The sequence below is a fragment of the Aquarana catesbeiana genome, linkage group LG06, assembly GCF_042186555.1.
Source record: "Aquarana catesbeiana isolate 2022-GZ linkage group LG06, ASM4218655v1, whole genome shotgun sequence".
Lineage (NCBI taxonomy): Eukaryota > Metazoa > Chordata > Amphibia > Anura > Ranidae > Aquarana > Aquarana catesbeiana.
This window is the reverse complement of record NC_133329.1, coordinates 372,440,496-372,457,880: the sequence shown is the minus strand read 5'-3', so window position 1 is coordinate 372,457,880 and position 17,385 is coordinate 372,440,496.

The window sequence follows — 17,385 nt, the reverse complement described above, 5'->3', positions numbered from 1 at the left end:
AAAATTTTTATCCCTATTGTGGGGTCACCAGTAGGGATGGGCCGAACAGACCCCTGTTCGGTTCGCACCAGAACTTTCGAACACATCGAAAGTTTGGACCCAAATAACGAACCCCATTAAAGTCAGTGGGACCTGAAAGTCAAAAATCAAAAGTGCACATTTTGAAGGTTTATATGCAATTAATTTGGCATACAATGGTTATAGGGGTTCGGGTCCTGCCCTGGGGGACATGTATCAATAAAAAAAAAGTTTGTGAAAAACGTCATTTGTCAGTGAAAGCATAAAAATTAAGAATTCCTTCCAATATAGTGCCCTGGGGGGTCTTCTTAGTCTACCTGCAAAGTGGCAGATCTGTTCCATGTCTAGAATCTGCTGCAGCAATAATTGCAGTTATAAAGCCAAAAAAAAATACATTTTCTCTGCAAGCTGCCTTTAATTTGCTCAGCAACAGCTGGGGAGCCAGTGTGTATGATGAAGCCACAATGTAGTGCACTGGGAATTGGCCTTGCTGTAAAAAAGTGCAATGAAGTGCAATGTCAAACAGGTGTAGAAAAACTACTCTTTCGGTGTTGCGGGTGCCTTCCCACCATAACCCTATAGAGGTCCTCTTGATGAAAACAAGAATTGGCTGTGCTGTAAAACATTGCAATGATATACGCCTGTCAAACAGGTGCTGAAAAAGTGGTCTTTGGGTGTTAATTGTGCCCATGAAACCTATACCAAAAACATTCTTCCAGATGAAATGATTGAACGCCCTCAAAGCTAGGCAGCCTCGAAGTCCTGCAGAGATTCCACATCCCAAAAAGACTTAATCAGTGACGTCGGCATCAGGGGCTTCATAGCTGATAATCCAAGACTGATTAATTTTTATAAAAGTCAAACGGTCCACAGAGTCTGCGTTCTATGATCAGTAATGAAACCTCCTGCAGCACTGAATGCCCATTCTGAAAGCACGCTGGATGCAGGGCAGCCCAACAACTCAATAGCATACTCGCCAAGTTCTGGCCAGTGGTCTATTCTCATGACCCAGTAAGTCATGAGATCGTCAGCTGGAAAAGCTCTCCATCTCTGTTTTGGCCCTGAGGTAATCGTCCACCATGTGATGCAGAAGCTGCTGATGGGATGTGGAAGCTGACAGCCCTGGGTGGCAAGGGCTAACAAAATTCTGAAATGCCTCACTTAGGCAGATGCCTTCTCTAATGCTCCTCTCTTGACCAACAGAAGACTCAAAACTACATTTTCCACGACACTGTAACCTACTGGAGTCAGGAAAAACGTTCAATAAAATCCTCTTTAACATGTCCTCAAGAGATTTTATCTTCTGTACTCTCTGTGGGGACGGGATGAGTTCTGAGACCTTCCCCTTATAATGGTGGTCAAGGAGGGTTGCCAACTAGTAATCATCTTTATTCTTGGGTCCTTTCGCAGGCATTGAAGCATGAGGTTGCCCATGTGTCTCAAATTTGCAGAGGCTGGAGAAGCAGACTCCTCGGGGTCACTCAGAATGACAGCATCTGGGACTTCTTTTTCTCAGCCACATACTACTCCAAGGGTCCTGGGGTTGGAAAGCCATCGCTTACAGATTAACGCATTTGTTTTCCTCCTCTTCGAAGCCTATGAAAGTGCCAGAATCCTCCTCCCCTCTCTCTGCCTGTGTGTTCTGTGACATAGGAATAATAGTGTCTGGATAAAGTGGGCCTTGAGAGGAAAGGAAGTCCTCCTTTTCCTCCTGCTGCTCTGCCTCCAGTGCCCTGTCCATAATGCCTTGCACAGTCTGCTCCAGCAGGAACACAACAGGGATTGTGTCACTGATGCATGCACTTTCATGGCTCACCATCCTTGTGGCCTCCTCAAATGGTGACAATACAGTGCATGCATCCTTAATGATCAGCCACTGGCGTGGGAAAAAAAGCAGAGGAGGCCTGAGCCTGTCGTTGTGCCATACTGGCACAGGTACTCGCTGACGGCCCTCTGCTGCATTTATAGCCGCTGCAGCATTCCCAAAGTTGAGTTCCACCTGATGGGCATGTCACAAATCAGGTGGTTTACGGCAGGTGGAATTCCCGCTGAATTTCAGCCAATCGAGCACTGGCTATGTATGCCTGTAATGGCTACAGACTCTTCTGGCCTGCTTTAGTACATCTTGCAACCCTGGGTACGTACTTAGGGAACGCTGCACCACCAAATTGAGGACATGTACCAGGCATGGTACATGTCTCAACTTTCCCTGTCTAAGGGTGGACAGGAGGTTTGAGCCATTATCGGACACCACCATTCTTGGCTCCAGCTGGCGTGGTGTGATCCACCTCTGGGTGGCAGCGATCAGGGACACTGACTGGTGACAGTATGAATTCTTTTTTTTTTAACACACTGTGGCCAGAGCAATAGACTATACTAATATATAATATGTTACCATAGTAATATTGTACTAATCTTGGGAAGTGATCAGGATATTTTTTTTTTACATTGCTATCAACAAGCATTTTACTAAATGAAACTGATTCATTCAGTTTGTTTTATTGTGATTAGCTGTAATTGGTCAAAGCTTACCACATGGTACATATTGGCTGTGATTGGCGCTGTCTGTACCATGTGATCACATTGACTAATCACAGCTAGCAACACTATTGTACACAATGGATGGCATGAAAGGAAGCCATCCATTGTTTACAACTGTCATGTGACCTGCTGTGATTGGTCACAATGGTCAAATGGTATCGGCAGAGAGCCGGTACACTGATCGGTCATCGGCTGTGTCCATTGGACGCAGCCGGTGACAGATCGCGCCGCGGAGCAGTAAAGCCACCGCCATTGTGCTATAGGCTGGGCGGGAAGATGTTAAGAAGGGGCAGAGATGTTATGATGGTTGAGACGTCAAAATTTGGACAGAGATTGAATGTGGGGCCAAAAGGAGAGTTCAGAGTCCAGAATTGAACGTAACAAGAATAACAAGAACACAATTATTTCACAACAACAGAAATGTGGCATGCTACTAGTATTCCATAAATCTTCTTCTTTCTGTTGTTTATGAAAACCAGATGGTGGGGATGTATTGAACTTTGTACACAAATATGAAATTACACCAACTGACAAATTTGATTGGTAGACTTTATTTTAATTTAAATACTGGCTTTCAGCCACTAATCATTCTTTAGGAAATCCTGAATGTTAGAGTTGTCAGAGGGACAGGAGATGATGGGAAATCTTCCTGTGCTGAAACCTGTTCTCGTGACCACTATGTAGTTATATAGTTAGACCCCTTTCACACTGAGGTGCTTTGCAGGCGCTATAGCGTTATAAATAGCGTGGTGGAGCGGTGTGCTGGCAGGGCGTCAGAAAAAGTCCTGCCAGCAGTTTCTTTGGAACTCACCGCTCCTAAAGCGCCCCTGCCCATTGAAAACAATGGCGCAGCGCTGCTATACCGCCGGCAAATTGGCGCTGCAGCTGCGTTCTGCGGGAGGATTTAACCCCTTTTCGGCCGCTAGTGGGGTTTAAAACCACCCCACCAGCGGCCGAATAATGCTGCTAAAACTACGGTAAAGCAGTGCTAAAAATAGCGCCACTTTACCGCTGATGCCCAGGGCAGATCAGTGTGAAAGGGGTCTTAGGTTGAAAGAAGACACATGTCCATCTAGTTCAACCAAAAGAAAAAAACAAACTAATAGAACACCTCCATATCTACAATCCTATGCCCACCCTTGGTCCAGAGGCAAACAAATCACAATAAAGCATGATCCAACACGCTCCAGCAAGAGAAACAAACTTCCTTCCTGTTCCCCCTGGAGACAATAATTTATTCCCTGGATCGACTATCCCTGGTGGTATTACCTATGTTAATAGGTTAATAGTTATATTAAGTTAAAGAATGCATACAGCTATTTTTTAAAAAACATACAAAATCTACTGAGATGGCCAGAACTAGTTTTTGAGGGAGTCTATCCCACATTTTCACAGCTCTTACGTCGAAGAAACCTTTCCATATGTGAAGGTTAAATATCTTTTCCTCCAGGCATAAAGGGTGCCTCTTCCTCTGTAATAACTTGTAAGTGAAAAACTGTATAGTGAGTACGCCCCTAAGTGAAAATGTCCAAATTGGGCCCAAAGTGTCAATATTTTGTGTGGTCACCATTATTTTCCAGCACTGCCTTAACCCCCTTGGGCATGGAGTTCACCAGAGCTTCACAGGTTGCCACTGGAGTCCTTTTCCACTCCTCCATGACGACATCATAGAGCTGGTGGATGTTAGAGACCTTGCGCTCCTCCACCTTCTGTTTGGAGATGCCCCACATATGGTTAATAGGGTTTAGGTCTGGAGACATGCTTGGCCAGTCCACCATCTTTACCCTCAGCTTCTTTAGCAAGGCAGTGGTCGTCTTGGAGGTGTGTCTGGGGTCATTATCATGTTGGAATACTGCCCTGCGGGCCAGTCTCCGAAGGGAGGGGGTCATGCTCTGCTTCAGTATGTCACAGTACATGTTGGCATTCATGGTTCCCTCAATGAATCGAGCTCCCCAGTGCCGGCAGCACTCATGCAGCCCCAGACCATGATACTCCCACCACCATGCTTGACTGTAGGCAAGACACACTTGTCTTTGTACTCCTCACCTGGTTGCCACCACACACGCTTGACACCATCTGAACCAAATAAGTTTATCTTTGTCTCATTAGACTACAGTACATGGTTCCAGTAATCCATTCCCTTAGTCTGCTTGTCTTCAGCAAACTGTTTGCGGGCTTTCTTGTGCATCACCTTTAGAAGAGGCTTCCTTCTGGGATGACAGCCATGCAGACCAATTTGATGCAGTATCCGGCGTATGGTCTGAGCACTGACAGGCTGACCCCCCATCCCTTCAACCTCTGCAACAATGCTGGCAGCACTCATACATCTATTTCCCAAAGACAACCTCCGGATATAACGCTGAGCACGTGCACTCAACTCCTTTGGTCAACCACGGCGAGGCCTGTTCTGAGTGGAACCTGTCCTGTTAAACCGCTGTATGGTCTTGGCCAGCATGCTGCAGCTCAGTTTCAGGGTCTTGCCAATCTTCTTATAGCCTAGGCCATCTTTATGTAGAGCAACGATCCTTTTTTTCAGATCCTCAGAGAGTTATTTGCCATGAGGTGCCATGTTGAACTTCCAGTGACCAGTATGAGAGAGTGAGAGCGATAACAACAAATTGAATACACCTGCTCCCCATTCACACCTGAGACCTTGTAACACTAACGAGTTACATGACACCGGGGAGGGAAAATGGCTAATTGGGCCCAATTTGGACATTTTCACTTAGGGGTGTACTCACTTTTGTTGCCAGCGGTTTAGACATTAATGGCTGTGTGTTGAGTCATTTTGAGGGGGCAGCAAATTTACACTGTTATACAAGCTGTACACTCACTACTTTACATTGTAGCAAAGTGTCATTTCTTCAGTGTTTTCACATGAAAAGATATAATAAAATATTGACAAAAAAGTGAGGGGTGTACTCACTTTTGTGAGATACTGTATGTAAAAGGGATATCCCCTTTGCTTTGGAGAGATTTTCTCTTAATTTCTAATGTGTTTCTGGAATAGGAAGTGAAGGAGAATCTCCCCCAACAAGACACAGACTGTAAAAAATGTAATCATTGGTTTTAGATATACTTTAAGGGGCATGACCCAGAACAAGCTTAAGTTTTTGTTACACTTTAATGCCCTCTTGACACGGGGTAGACTCCGTCAGGAGTCCACCTGCTCATTGGGGGATCTGTCAGCTGATCCCCACTAAGCAGGTGGATGGCTGGTCCGTGTCCGCTCCGCTTATGTAGAGTGAACACAGACACAGCCTGCTTTCCTCTAAGATCAGTCAGATGTAAATGGACCACCTATCCATTTACACCCGACTGCCATCCGATCCACTAGATGGATGGGGAATGTCCCCATCCGTCTGTTTTTAGCGAATCAGATTGGATGTCGGCGAGTGTAAATGGATACATGTCCGTTTACATCTGCCGCTACATAGAGGACAATGGAGGGTGCGATCGGGTCTGCTTGAAAAACTGACAGGCTGACCCGATCAGTCCACGCATGTAAAAAGGGTATGGATGTACAGTTATGTCCATCTATATTTGGACACAGGCACAATTTTTGTTTTTTTCAGGTATTTACCACAACATATTCAAGCTATAGTTATTTAATGGATATGGGCTGAAAGTGCACAATCTCAGGTTTAATTTGAGGGTATGTACATCCAAATCTGAGGAAGGGTTTTGGGATTACAGCTCTTAAGAATAGCCATCCCCTTTTTTAAAGGGACCAAAAGTAATTGGACAATTGAATCAAAAGCTGTTTCATGGCCAGGTGTGGGCTACTCCTTCATTATTTATTCATCAAATAAGAAGGTAAAAGGTCTGGAGTTGATGCTTCAAAAACTAAACAAATCTATCAGAGAGAAAGCAGCAACATTAGGAGTGACCAAATCAACAGTTTGGTACATTCTGAGGAAAGAAGAACCCATTGGTGAGCTCAGCAACATAAAAAGGCCTGAACATCCATGGAAGAGAACAGTGTTGGATGATCACACGATCCTCTCTATAGTAAAGAAAAACCCATTCACAACATCCAGGTGAGTGAAGGGCATTCTCCAGGAGGTTGGCGTATCATTATCAAAGTCTACAATCAAGAGAAGACTTCACGAGAGCAAATGCAGAGGGTTCACCACAAGGTGCAAAACTTTCATAAGCATGAAGAATAGAAAAGCCAGATTAGACTTTGCCAAAAAACATCTAAAAAAGCCAGACCAGTTCTGGAAAATAATTCTTTAGATGGATGAAACTAATGCCGCGTACACACGAGCGGACTTTACGGCAGACTTTGCCCGGTGGATGGGATTTCGTCGGACAATTCGATCGTGTGTGGGCTCCAGCGGACTTTGTTTTCTCAAAAGTTGGACGGACTTAGATTTGAAACATGTTTTAAATCTATCCGTCGAACTCGAGTCCGGTTGAAAAGTTTGCTTTTATATATAGGTCATCAACGCACTGGAGATCAGAGTGGTATGTGTAAACAAATGAAATTATATTTCACCTTAGATGTAGGTGTAGCATTATAATGGAATTTGCAATATATCTGCAAATGTTCCATTCATTTGCTTCTTTTGGCCTTAATAGTCCTTTAGGTGCCACAATCTTATTTTGAGAGACGGCACTGATAAATACTGCCCCAGGCAGGACACTATCTGCATGGAGTTTGCATTTCCTCCCTGTGCTTGTGTGGGTTTCTCTGGTTTCTCCCCACATTCAAAAGACATGCTGGTAGGTTAATTGGCTCCTGTCTAAATTGGCCCCAGTATACATGGATGCATGTGAGGTAGGGACCTTAGATGTTAAGCTCCTTGAGAGCAGGGACTGATGTGACTCAACAGCAGCCATTCTCAAACTTTTTACCCCAGCGGAAACCTGAAAATAATTTTCAGTTCTCAGGGAAACCTTGCTAAAACCAATTCATTGGCAGCCAGTGGGAAAAATGTCCCTTATAATGGTGGCTTGTGAGAGGAATGGCTCCGTCTCAGAGCTAAAAAGATCAGTGGGTTCATGCAGCTGGCTCTGCCAAGTTATGTTGGCCCAGGAACTATGTAGGTACCATCAGATGGAAGGTCCATCAGCCACAATCCAAGGAACCTTTAGCAACCTCTGGAGGAATCTTAAGGTTCCACGGAACCTTGGTTAAGAATGGCTGCCCTACAGTATAGTATACTATATGTAAAGTGCTGCTTGACATTTGTGGCCCTAATTACCTGTAATAAATAAAATGTCAGTACTGAGATGTTATACAGAATATATTCAATGCACAGTTTCAAGGTCCTGATTGACAGTGAATGAAAAAATACCCCATCAATGTCCAGCTTGCCGTACTGAATAATCCATTCCAAAGTGTATTTTCAATCCTTTAAAATTCCTCTAAAAGTTTATCATTTCTCACGGGAACACAAAAGGTACACTTGCTTATCCTCATTCAAAAATAACACCATATTTTTCTGTCAACCTTGGCTGCTGGGAATACGAAACTTGTTGCATTTTTTCTCCATGATTCGGCTTGGCCCAGGGGAGAGCCGATTACACCATAATTTACTCGTCGCTTGTGTTTGTAAATCACACTATTCCCCGCTCACTGTAGTGAGAATCAGATTTTTCCCCAGAACTGACATTTCTCTCTTCTTGCAGAAAAGCCAAAAAGTTAGCAAAAAATACTAAATTAAAATTCTTCTTTACTATAATTTAAACATAAATGAAAATTAAACTTTTTTACCTTTAGTAAATAGCAATTTCACTTACATGGGGTAGCATGTGTATTAACATCAGTAGACTAAAAATAGATTTGTCCCCTCAAGGAATAACCGCGTCTTTGTTGTATTTAAATATGACATAATAGAGAAGAAAAATAATCTTCAAAATAGTACCAATACCTATTTTTTCAAGTCTGTGAAGTATAATTGTTTTCCCTATTGGCATGTTTTAGATTTTTCTTGATGTAATAAAGATATTCAACAGTTAAAGCTAAACTCTAAGGCCTCAACTGAATATACACCTCAAATACATATTTGAAAATTGTTTTCATACCAAAGGATTTGTGTTTCTCTCCATATAGTTATAAGAATTACACAGTCCTGCCAGACTGCACAACCAGGCTGTTCTCTACTGTAGTTAAATAATACAGCTTGGTAACATCCCTGCCCCACAGGTCTCTAATCCTGTCCCTCCCACTCCCATTCTGAGTGCTGCTGTGCAAAGGCTTACAAGAGGCTAATACTGAGTCAAATTCAGCTACCTATACCAGCTCCATTACATAATAAGTATTTAATAACGAATACTTAAAAGAGAAGTATTGGATTATTTTTTTAGAGAATCATACTTACCTCGGTGGATGCATCTGTCCCTCGCCAGCTCTAACACTGAGAATCAAACAATCAAACACCGCCGATCGCTCAGCTCTCACAGCTCCCTGAGCTCTCTGCTCTGCCATCCCCCCTCCCCCTCGCTCACCAGAGCACTGGGCTGTGGAGAGGGTGGGAGCGGCCGGCTCAGCCTAGTGCCGGTCCAGGCATGTGGGTGGATCCCAACCATATGGTCTTGATGCTTCTCAAGCCTGGACCGAGAAATGAGCTTTGGCTGTACTTCTCCTTTAAAGTGGTTGTAAACCTCAGACATTAAATATGAACACAGCATATAACTCTATAGTGTGCACTTGTCTCAATCTATGTTTGTTTGCTGCCCCCTTGCTCTGCTATCTGTATTAGTCAGTTCTGATGAGTTTTCCTGACACCAAGAGAAAAATAGCGATGGGGAGGGCACAACCTGTGATTGACAGCCTCAGCTCTGTTCTTATATGCTGTGTAAAGGGGGTGTGTCCCTTCCCTCCAATCACCTCTCAGAGCTTTCCTCACTGATGTATCTTCAGCACTCCACCCCCTGCTTTTCAGAGCTGAGAGATCCTGTGTAAATTTTGCACTTTGAAGAGATATAGAGGAAAGGCGACTGTAGATAAACAGGCACAACTTATGAAGGATGATTTGTTTTATCTCTGTGTACCACCTAAGGATAGTCTCTTTGTTATGTAAGGGTTTACAACCACTTTAACTGCTCTAAAATGTCATTTCTATATTTGCCTGCAGTTCAGCGTTGAATTGTTCCTACAGTTACCACATGTTAGCAAGCAACATTTAGACTGTTTTCACACTGAAAGCGTCGGCCGTTTTGTGACGATTTTTGGCTGCTAGGGGGGCACTTTTAACCAGAAAGAAGGGGTTAAAATCTACCGTGTGCTTTGGAAGCACTGCCCATTCATTGTAATGGGCAGGGGCATTTTAGGAGCCCTGTATACACTGCTCCAAAACCGCCCCAAAGATGCTGCTTGCAGGACTTTTTCTAACATCCTGCAAGCGCACCACCCGGGTGTGAAAGTACACATTGCAATTAATGGGTGGCAGTTCTCAGGTGCTTTACAGGCGCTATTTCTAGCGCTGAAATGCCTGAAAACTGCCTCAGTATGAAAGGGGTCTTAAACATTTGTAAATTAGGAACAAATGTTCACAAAAGACTCTGTACAGATGTAATTGGAAAAAAGGGGTATTACTATGTATTCTTCCCCATAGGAGGAAATCACATGATGACAAGTCAGGGGACCATTTCTTGTTTATTCATCGTCTTCGCAGTTTTGGTCGTAAGAAGTTGTTCAGCATGTGAATGTAACGTTTCAAGTTAACAGTCACTGTTCAGTCGTTTTCCTCAAAAAAATACGGCCCGATAACGTCAAAAGGGGCAACCGCACACCACACTGTAATGCCCCGTACACACGGTCGGACATTGATCGGACATTCCGACAACAAAATCCTAGGATTTTTTCCGACGGATGTTGACCCAAACTTGTCTTGCATACACATAGTCACACAAAGTTGTCGGAAAATCCGATCATTCTGAACGCGGTGACGTAAAACACGTACGTCGGGACTATAAACGGGGCAGTAGCCAATAGCTTTCATCTCTTTATTTATTCTGAGCATGTGTGGCACTTTGTGCGTCAGATTTGTGTACACACGATCGGAAATTCTGACAATGGATTTTGTTGTCGGGAAATTTTATAGCAAGCTCTCAAACTTTGTGTGTCGGAAAATCCGATGGAAAATGTGTGATGGAGCCTACACACGGTCGGAATTTCCGACAACAAGGTCCTATCACACATTTTCCGTCGGAAAATCCGGCTGTGTGTACGGGGCATTACACGTGCAGAGTGGAGAGGTCTAACTTGAGTGTTTTTTGGGAGCCCAGGTACAAAGGACCTGAAGAAACGCATATACACAAACCCCGTAATTTGAATGAATTGAAGGATACCATTCCACAAGAAGTGCTCACGATTGATCAACAGCTATTGACCCAAGTGATGGACAATTTCAAGCGAAGGATTGAAAGCTGCATTCAAGAGGATGGTTGTCATTTAAATAACATTATTTTTCATAACTGATTAAGTAACTCGATTACCATGTCTTGACCTCTGTTTTTGTAAAAATAAAAATACATTTCAAGTTGAAAATCTATGGAATACAGTTTTTTTCAAAATTGTCCGACATCTGTGGGTCACCCTGCATATACCCCTGCACTAATTAGGGGTCATATGCCCCTATTTCATTAAGGATCAATCCACATAAAGATGATATTTAGTTATAGGTGAAACCTAATAAACTTGAAGACTTGGGATTGAAGATTTTTGAGGAACAGTCTAAGACATGATTCACCAAAGGGAAGGGAGGCTGAAAATTGTAATCCATTGGGGGTAGGCGGTCCAAAAATTTGAAGGCAAGGTCAATGCTAAAAAATAAAGAAATTATGATTTATCTCAAAGACTTTTAGGCAGGCCAACGTCTGTGTTCAAAGAAACATGTGTCTATGTACTCCATCTTCAAATTCTCTAAATTATTAAAATTCAATATATTAAAAAATAAGCAAAATAGTTTTGCCCATTTTTTGTTTTTGCCGTGCTGAAAAAAAAATCATAGGATGTACAATTTGATTGTCAACAATGGAAAATAATAAAATAAAATAACAAAATAAAATAAATCCACTGCCAGTTTTTGACTGAGCTGGCTTTTTCAGACCCCCCCCCCCCCCCCCCACCTTTTTAGAGTAAATGAAAACAATGTAGAAAAAAAGGACTCTAGTAATTTGTAAGCTTCTTGTCAAACTTTTTCTCCACAGAAGCAATTTAGACACAAGTTTTGACTCCACTCCCCTAAGGACAAGACCAACGAAATGGAATCTCAGTATGCCTTGCGGAGACTAAAGCTACAATTTCTGATTAATGAAAATAATTATAGCCAGATAAGATAAGGAAAGAAGACATCATCATTTTATTTAAACAACAAAGAGAATTTTATCCTAAATATACAGTATATTGGCACGGCAATGCAAAGTGGTCATGCAAAATTAATTTTTAATGTGTTCAATTTATATTAAAAATTTCTGCTAGTGTGTGACTTTCTTATTCTTAGACTAGTGCGCTACTTCATTTAAAATATTCCCCGGAGGAACGAAGGGGAAAAAAAGGTCTCTTAAACTGAAGCAGTTTTAAGGGTTTATGGAGGCATTATGCTCATTGCTATATGCAAGTTAGTCGTTAAGTACAAGATGCTGTATTCAAAAATGTGCTTTAAGTGATAGAACCTGAAATGAATGCCCTGTGCTATGGCTGGAGCCATGAGACCAAGGAAGTTTCGCTTAAAATCAGAGAATATCTTTTCCGCTGGAACAACATTATTTTCTGAAATGTAAAGCAACATATAGTCCTTCCACATGTGGCAACTCAGTATAAGGTGAATGCAAAGGGGTTTAAAAAGGATAGTATAATATTTGTTGTACATTTGAGCTTTTTGGGAATTTTTTTGTGGTTTGCTTTGTAGAATAATATGTTTTAGCTCATTTCCAAGTTTTGCTCCTCCCTAAAATATTTACAATAAATTAAAAAAGTTTGAAAAAATATGATGATAATATTATTATTTATAGTAACAATAATAATCTTTAATGAGTAAGCAAACGTAAAAAAAAAAAAAAAATTCAAATGATGACAATTTATTCTTTATCTCTTGTGGGTTTCTTTCTTTTTCTCTATAGTCTTCTTTTACTTCAGTTTGCACCTGTTGATTTTGCCAGTACTAGCTTTGCCAGGAACGTCTGCAGACAACACTGATACGAGCTAACCACATTGTTATGCTTTGACATGGGCACAGACCAAAAGCCATGACTTGAATTAAAGGCCACAAAATCAAAGCTTAATTAGGGGTTTTAAAAAATGTGAGATCCATTTTTAACTACTATCAGTTTTCCAAATTCAAATTTTTAAATAGTTTAATTATACATAAAATAAGTAGATAGAAGTTCACCTTGTGTCATATAGGTGGCTTTTGAAATGAGAGAATATTTTTATGCCGGAACAACAAAATTATTTTTCTGAAATCGACTGTAGCTTTTCTTTTAACTATAGCAACATATAGTCCTTCTACATGTGACAGCTCAGTGTAAGGTCAATGCAAGGAGGTTTAAAAAGGATAGTATAACATTTGTTGTACATTTGAGCTTTTTTGGGATTTTTTTTCGTGATTTATTTTTTAGAATAATAGGTTTTAGCTAATTTGCAAGTTTTTGCTCCACCCTAAAATATTTACAATATATTGCAAAGTTTGAAAAAATATGATGATGTTAATAATAATATCATTTATAGTGACAATAATAATTGTGAAAGCATTAGTAAACTCTAAGGCCTCATGCACACAGGACGTTTTTACAGTTGCTCCTAGGGGCAACATTTTTTTTTTTTACAGCTTAAAAACTCCTCTCCATGTTATTCTATGTGACCATATACACACAGGCTTTTAGGTGCTGTAAGTGGCACAGGTGTTTTCAAGCTGCAAAAAAAAAACCCCAGGGTCAGTGCATTCTGGAGCAACAGCGTTACAAAACGCCTGACGCGGCTAAATGCATGTTAACGCTGTATACAGTGTTAAGCAACATCAAGTGTTTTTAAGCTGTAGTAATTGGATTTGGGAGTGGAAAATTAAAGAGGGTAGAGAAATGCTGCTAAACGCGGCTAAACATGCATTAACGCCAATGCTGAGAGCTTGATCTTGCCAGTATTGGTGTTGCCAGGAACATCTGCAGACAACACTGATAGGAGCTAGCCACATCGTTGTGCTTTGGCATGGGCACAGGCCAAAAGCCATGACTTGATATAAAGGCCACAAAATGTAAGTTTGATTAGGGGTTTAAAAAATGTGAGATCCATTTTTTTTTCAAAATTCAAATTTTAAAATAGTTTAATTATACATAAAATAAGTAGGTAGAAGTTCACCTTGGGTCATATAGGTGGATTATATACCGTATTTATCGGCGTATAACACGCACCCTAATTAAAGAGGAAAGTTTCAGGAAAAAAAACTTTTTTTTTTTAAATAAACCACTTTGAAGCAAAATAATGGCCAGTGAGCATCAATGCAGCCTGATTAGTGCCCATCTGCAGCTTCAGTGCAGCCTGATTTGTGCCCATCTGCAGCCTGATCTGTGCCCATATTAGACATGTGCGATTAGTTTCTAACGAACATTCGTAATTGTTACGAAAAGTTAACGAACCTAAAAGATAAAAACCCAGGAAAGTCAGCACAGCACAGGGATGGTGGGAGCCCCTCATAGTGATAAATTCATCATAACGAACATTCGTAATTGTTACGAAATGGTAACAAACCTAACGAAAATTCCTATTTCGTACAAATTTATATTGAATTTTGGACACGTATTACGAAATATGAATTAATGCTAATACGAAACGGAACAGAACGAAACGAAACAAATTTATTGACGGCGCACATGTCTAGCCCATATGCAGTCTAATCAGTGCCCATCTGCAGCTCAATCAGTGCCCATCTGCAGCTCAATCAGTGCCCACCTGCAGTCTAAATGTAAACAAACAACACAGGGAACATAACTACACTAATACCGAAATTAAACAATTGAAAGTGTACAATGCCTTTAACTGTAATTTTTCATCAGCCTTGTCACGTAGGGTAGGTTGTAAGGCTGCACAAATCAGGACTTTACCAAGAAACGGCTTGCATTTGCAGTCCCAGGGGCATCATACAGCTAAAACCCAGAGAGGAGAAGATATACGGTATTTAAAACGGATTCATTTTAGTAACAGATCTTCCAGACAAGTGCTGTATTTAAGGAATGAGGTCAGTGCTGGTTCCAGAAGCTCGAATGATTCAGCAAGATAAAATTCCAGTTGTTTCTCAAATCTTAATGGCGAGTCTACCTCAGTATATGTAGCCATTTCCTGTGACTATCTTCTCTACATTATACATCATGTGGGGCGTGTGCATTTTTACCTGAATTCCAGACAGCTATGACCAGAAAGCTTGTCCCCTCCTGTGTGCTTGGCTCGGCGTCACGCCCAGTCCCGCCCCTTGGCCCGCATCCTATGATGGACATAACACCGGTCCAATGCCGGGAAGTCAATGCTAGGAGATGTCCAGGGGGCGGGACTGAGCGTGACTGTGAACCGAGCCCAGTACATGGGAGATCCGGCTCTATTTCGGCAGCGCTCGTCCCCTCCTTCCCCTTGGTGGCAGCCTATATCGGCATATAACACGCACACACAATTTTCCTCCTATTTTAAGGGGGAAAAGTGTGTGTTATACGCTGATAAATACGGTAATTTGCATGTCAACCGTGATCTTCTGATGAATCTAAACCATACATCCAACCCCCATTTCTTTGATCACACTTGATTACATAAATTTATAATCCCAGCAACCACAATTAATGGTAAATTTGAGATGTTTTTATTTTATTTATTTTATTTTAGCTACTTAAATAGCGCTGTAATTTTACGCAGAACTTTACATATATATTATTTATTCTTATCTGTCCCTGCCCTCAAGGAGCTTACAATCTAAGGTCCCAAACTCACATTTATAAATACGCATGCTAGGGCCAATTTAGACAGGAGCCAATTAACCTACCAGCATGTCTTTGGAGGGTGAGAGGAAACCGGAGTGCCTGGAGGAAACCTATGTAGACACAGGGAGAACATGTGAATTTCATGCAGGTAGTGACGTGGTTGGGATTCGAATCAATGATCCTACTGATGACAAAACACCAGCTTGCAAAGTCCCTGATTTGCTTGATTCACTGTTTACTGACAAAGTATTAATTTTTATAATTTATTTATTTAGTTAAAAAGTCAGCAGCTGCAGTTTTTGTAGCTGCTGACTTTTAAAAACATTTTTTGCAGGACCTCAGCTTTAAATACAAAATTTATCTTTAAACAATACATTCATAAATACACATAATAGGGCCAATTTAGGCAGGAGCCAATTAACCTACCAGCATGTCTTTGGAGTATGAGAGGAAACTGGAGTGCCTGGAGGAAACCCACCCAAGCACAGGGAGAACATGCAAACTCCATGCAGGGAGTGACGTGGTTGGGATTTATACCAATGACCCTAGTAATGAGAAAACACCAGCTTGCAAAGTACCTGATTTGCTTGATTCACTGTTTACTGACAAAGTATTAATTTGTATTATTTTTTTTTTACTTTATTATTATAACGATATTGCTCAAAAACATATGTTTATACCTGAATCGGCATATTAAAAAAAAAAAAAAAAAAAAAAAAACTGTTATTGTGGCTACTAATTTCAGGCAAAAAAAAACATGCTCTTGCTCTTTTGATGCTATACAAAAAAATCTCTAGACGTGGTCCTCATTTTATTTGAAGTAGACAAAAACACTTTAATAATAATTAATAATTAAATACAAAATATATCTTTAAACAATTTTTAATTTGGAATGTCTGGTTCCTATTACATTGCTCTGTGGGATTAAAAAAAAAAAATAAAAAACTAATTGTGCCAAATTGTAAGCTCCCAAAATAAACACTTCCAACAAAAAGCTAGAGCTTAGATGTTTTGAAAATACTTATAAAAAATAAATTAAAAAAAAATCTAAACTAACCCATGACATTTTTTTAAGTTAAATCTTATTTAGATACGTATAAAAAATAGTTTTACCATTACTTATCTCCCATGAATAAGAATGAGCTCCATTTAGCCTAAAATAAACCTTCTAAGGGAAGGTACGCACAAACATTTTTTTGGCAAAGAACTTATTTATCCAACAACAGCACAGCATTTGCTTATACTTTCTGCAAATGTTTTATCTGTGCTTCCTCCGCACCTGTCCCACAGTGAATAGAATCACATCTGTCTCATCTTGGCATAGCAAGTATACAGCTACATCTGTGAAAAATGAGTCTTTTTTTTTTTTTCCCTTTTTTTTTTTTTTTCTCTGAACTAAATACACATTAGCTATCCCACAAACAGTTAGAGAATAATGTACAAGAAAATATGTGTCTAACAAAAACATAAAAAATATATATCATATAAACATTCAGTAGGCAGACATGTTACAAGAACATCTCAGGATTGATTTGTTAAAAAGACATTTGGAAGGGAGAGCAATAGGTTAATTTCCATGTATGTATTTGAAGGAGAAGTGTAAGTGGATTCTTATTAGAAAGGTCATTTTTTATTGATCCCCTAAGATTTATAAAGCCCATCTGGAAACATTTGAAATTGGGAAAAAAAACTCCAATGTTATTCTTCCTCGCTGAGAACCCATAGGTCTTTCTCAGGAAACAATAATTGTCAAGTTGTGGGAATTCCTGGGAAAAAAAGGAGGAACATTTGTTGTGGGAATTGCAAAAGAAGAAGTGTGGAACGTGTTTCCTGAACAATTCCCCACCGTATGTATATATATATATATATATATATATATATATATATATATATATATATATATATATAGTAGTT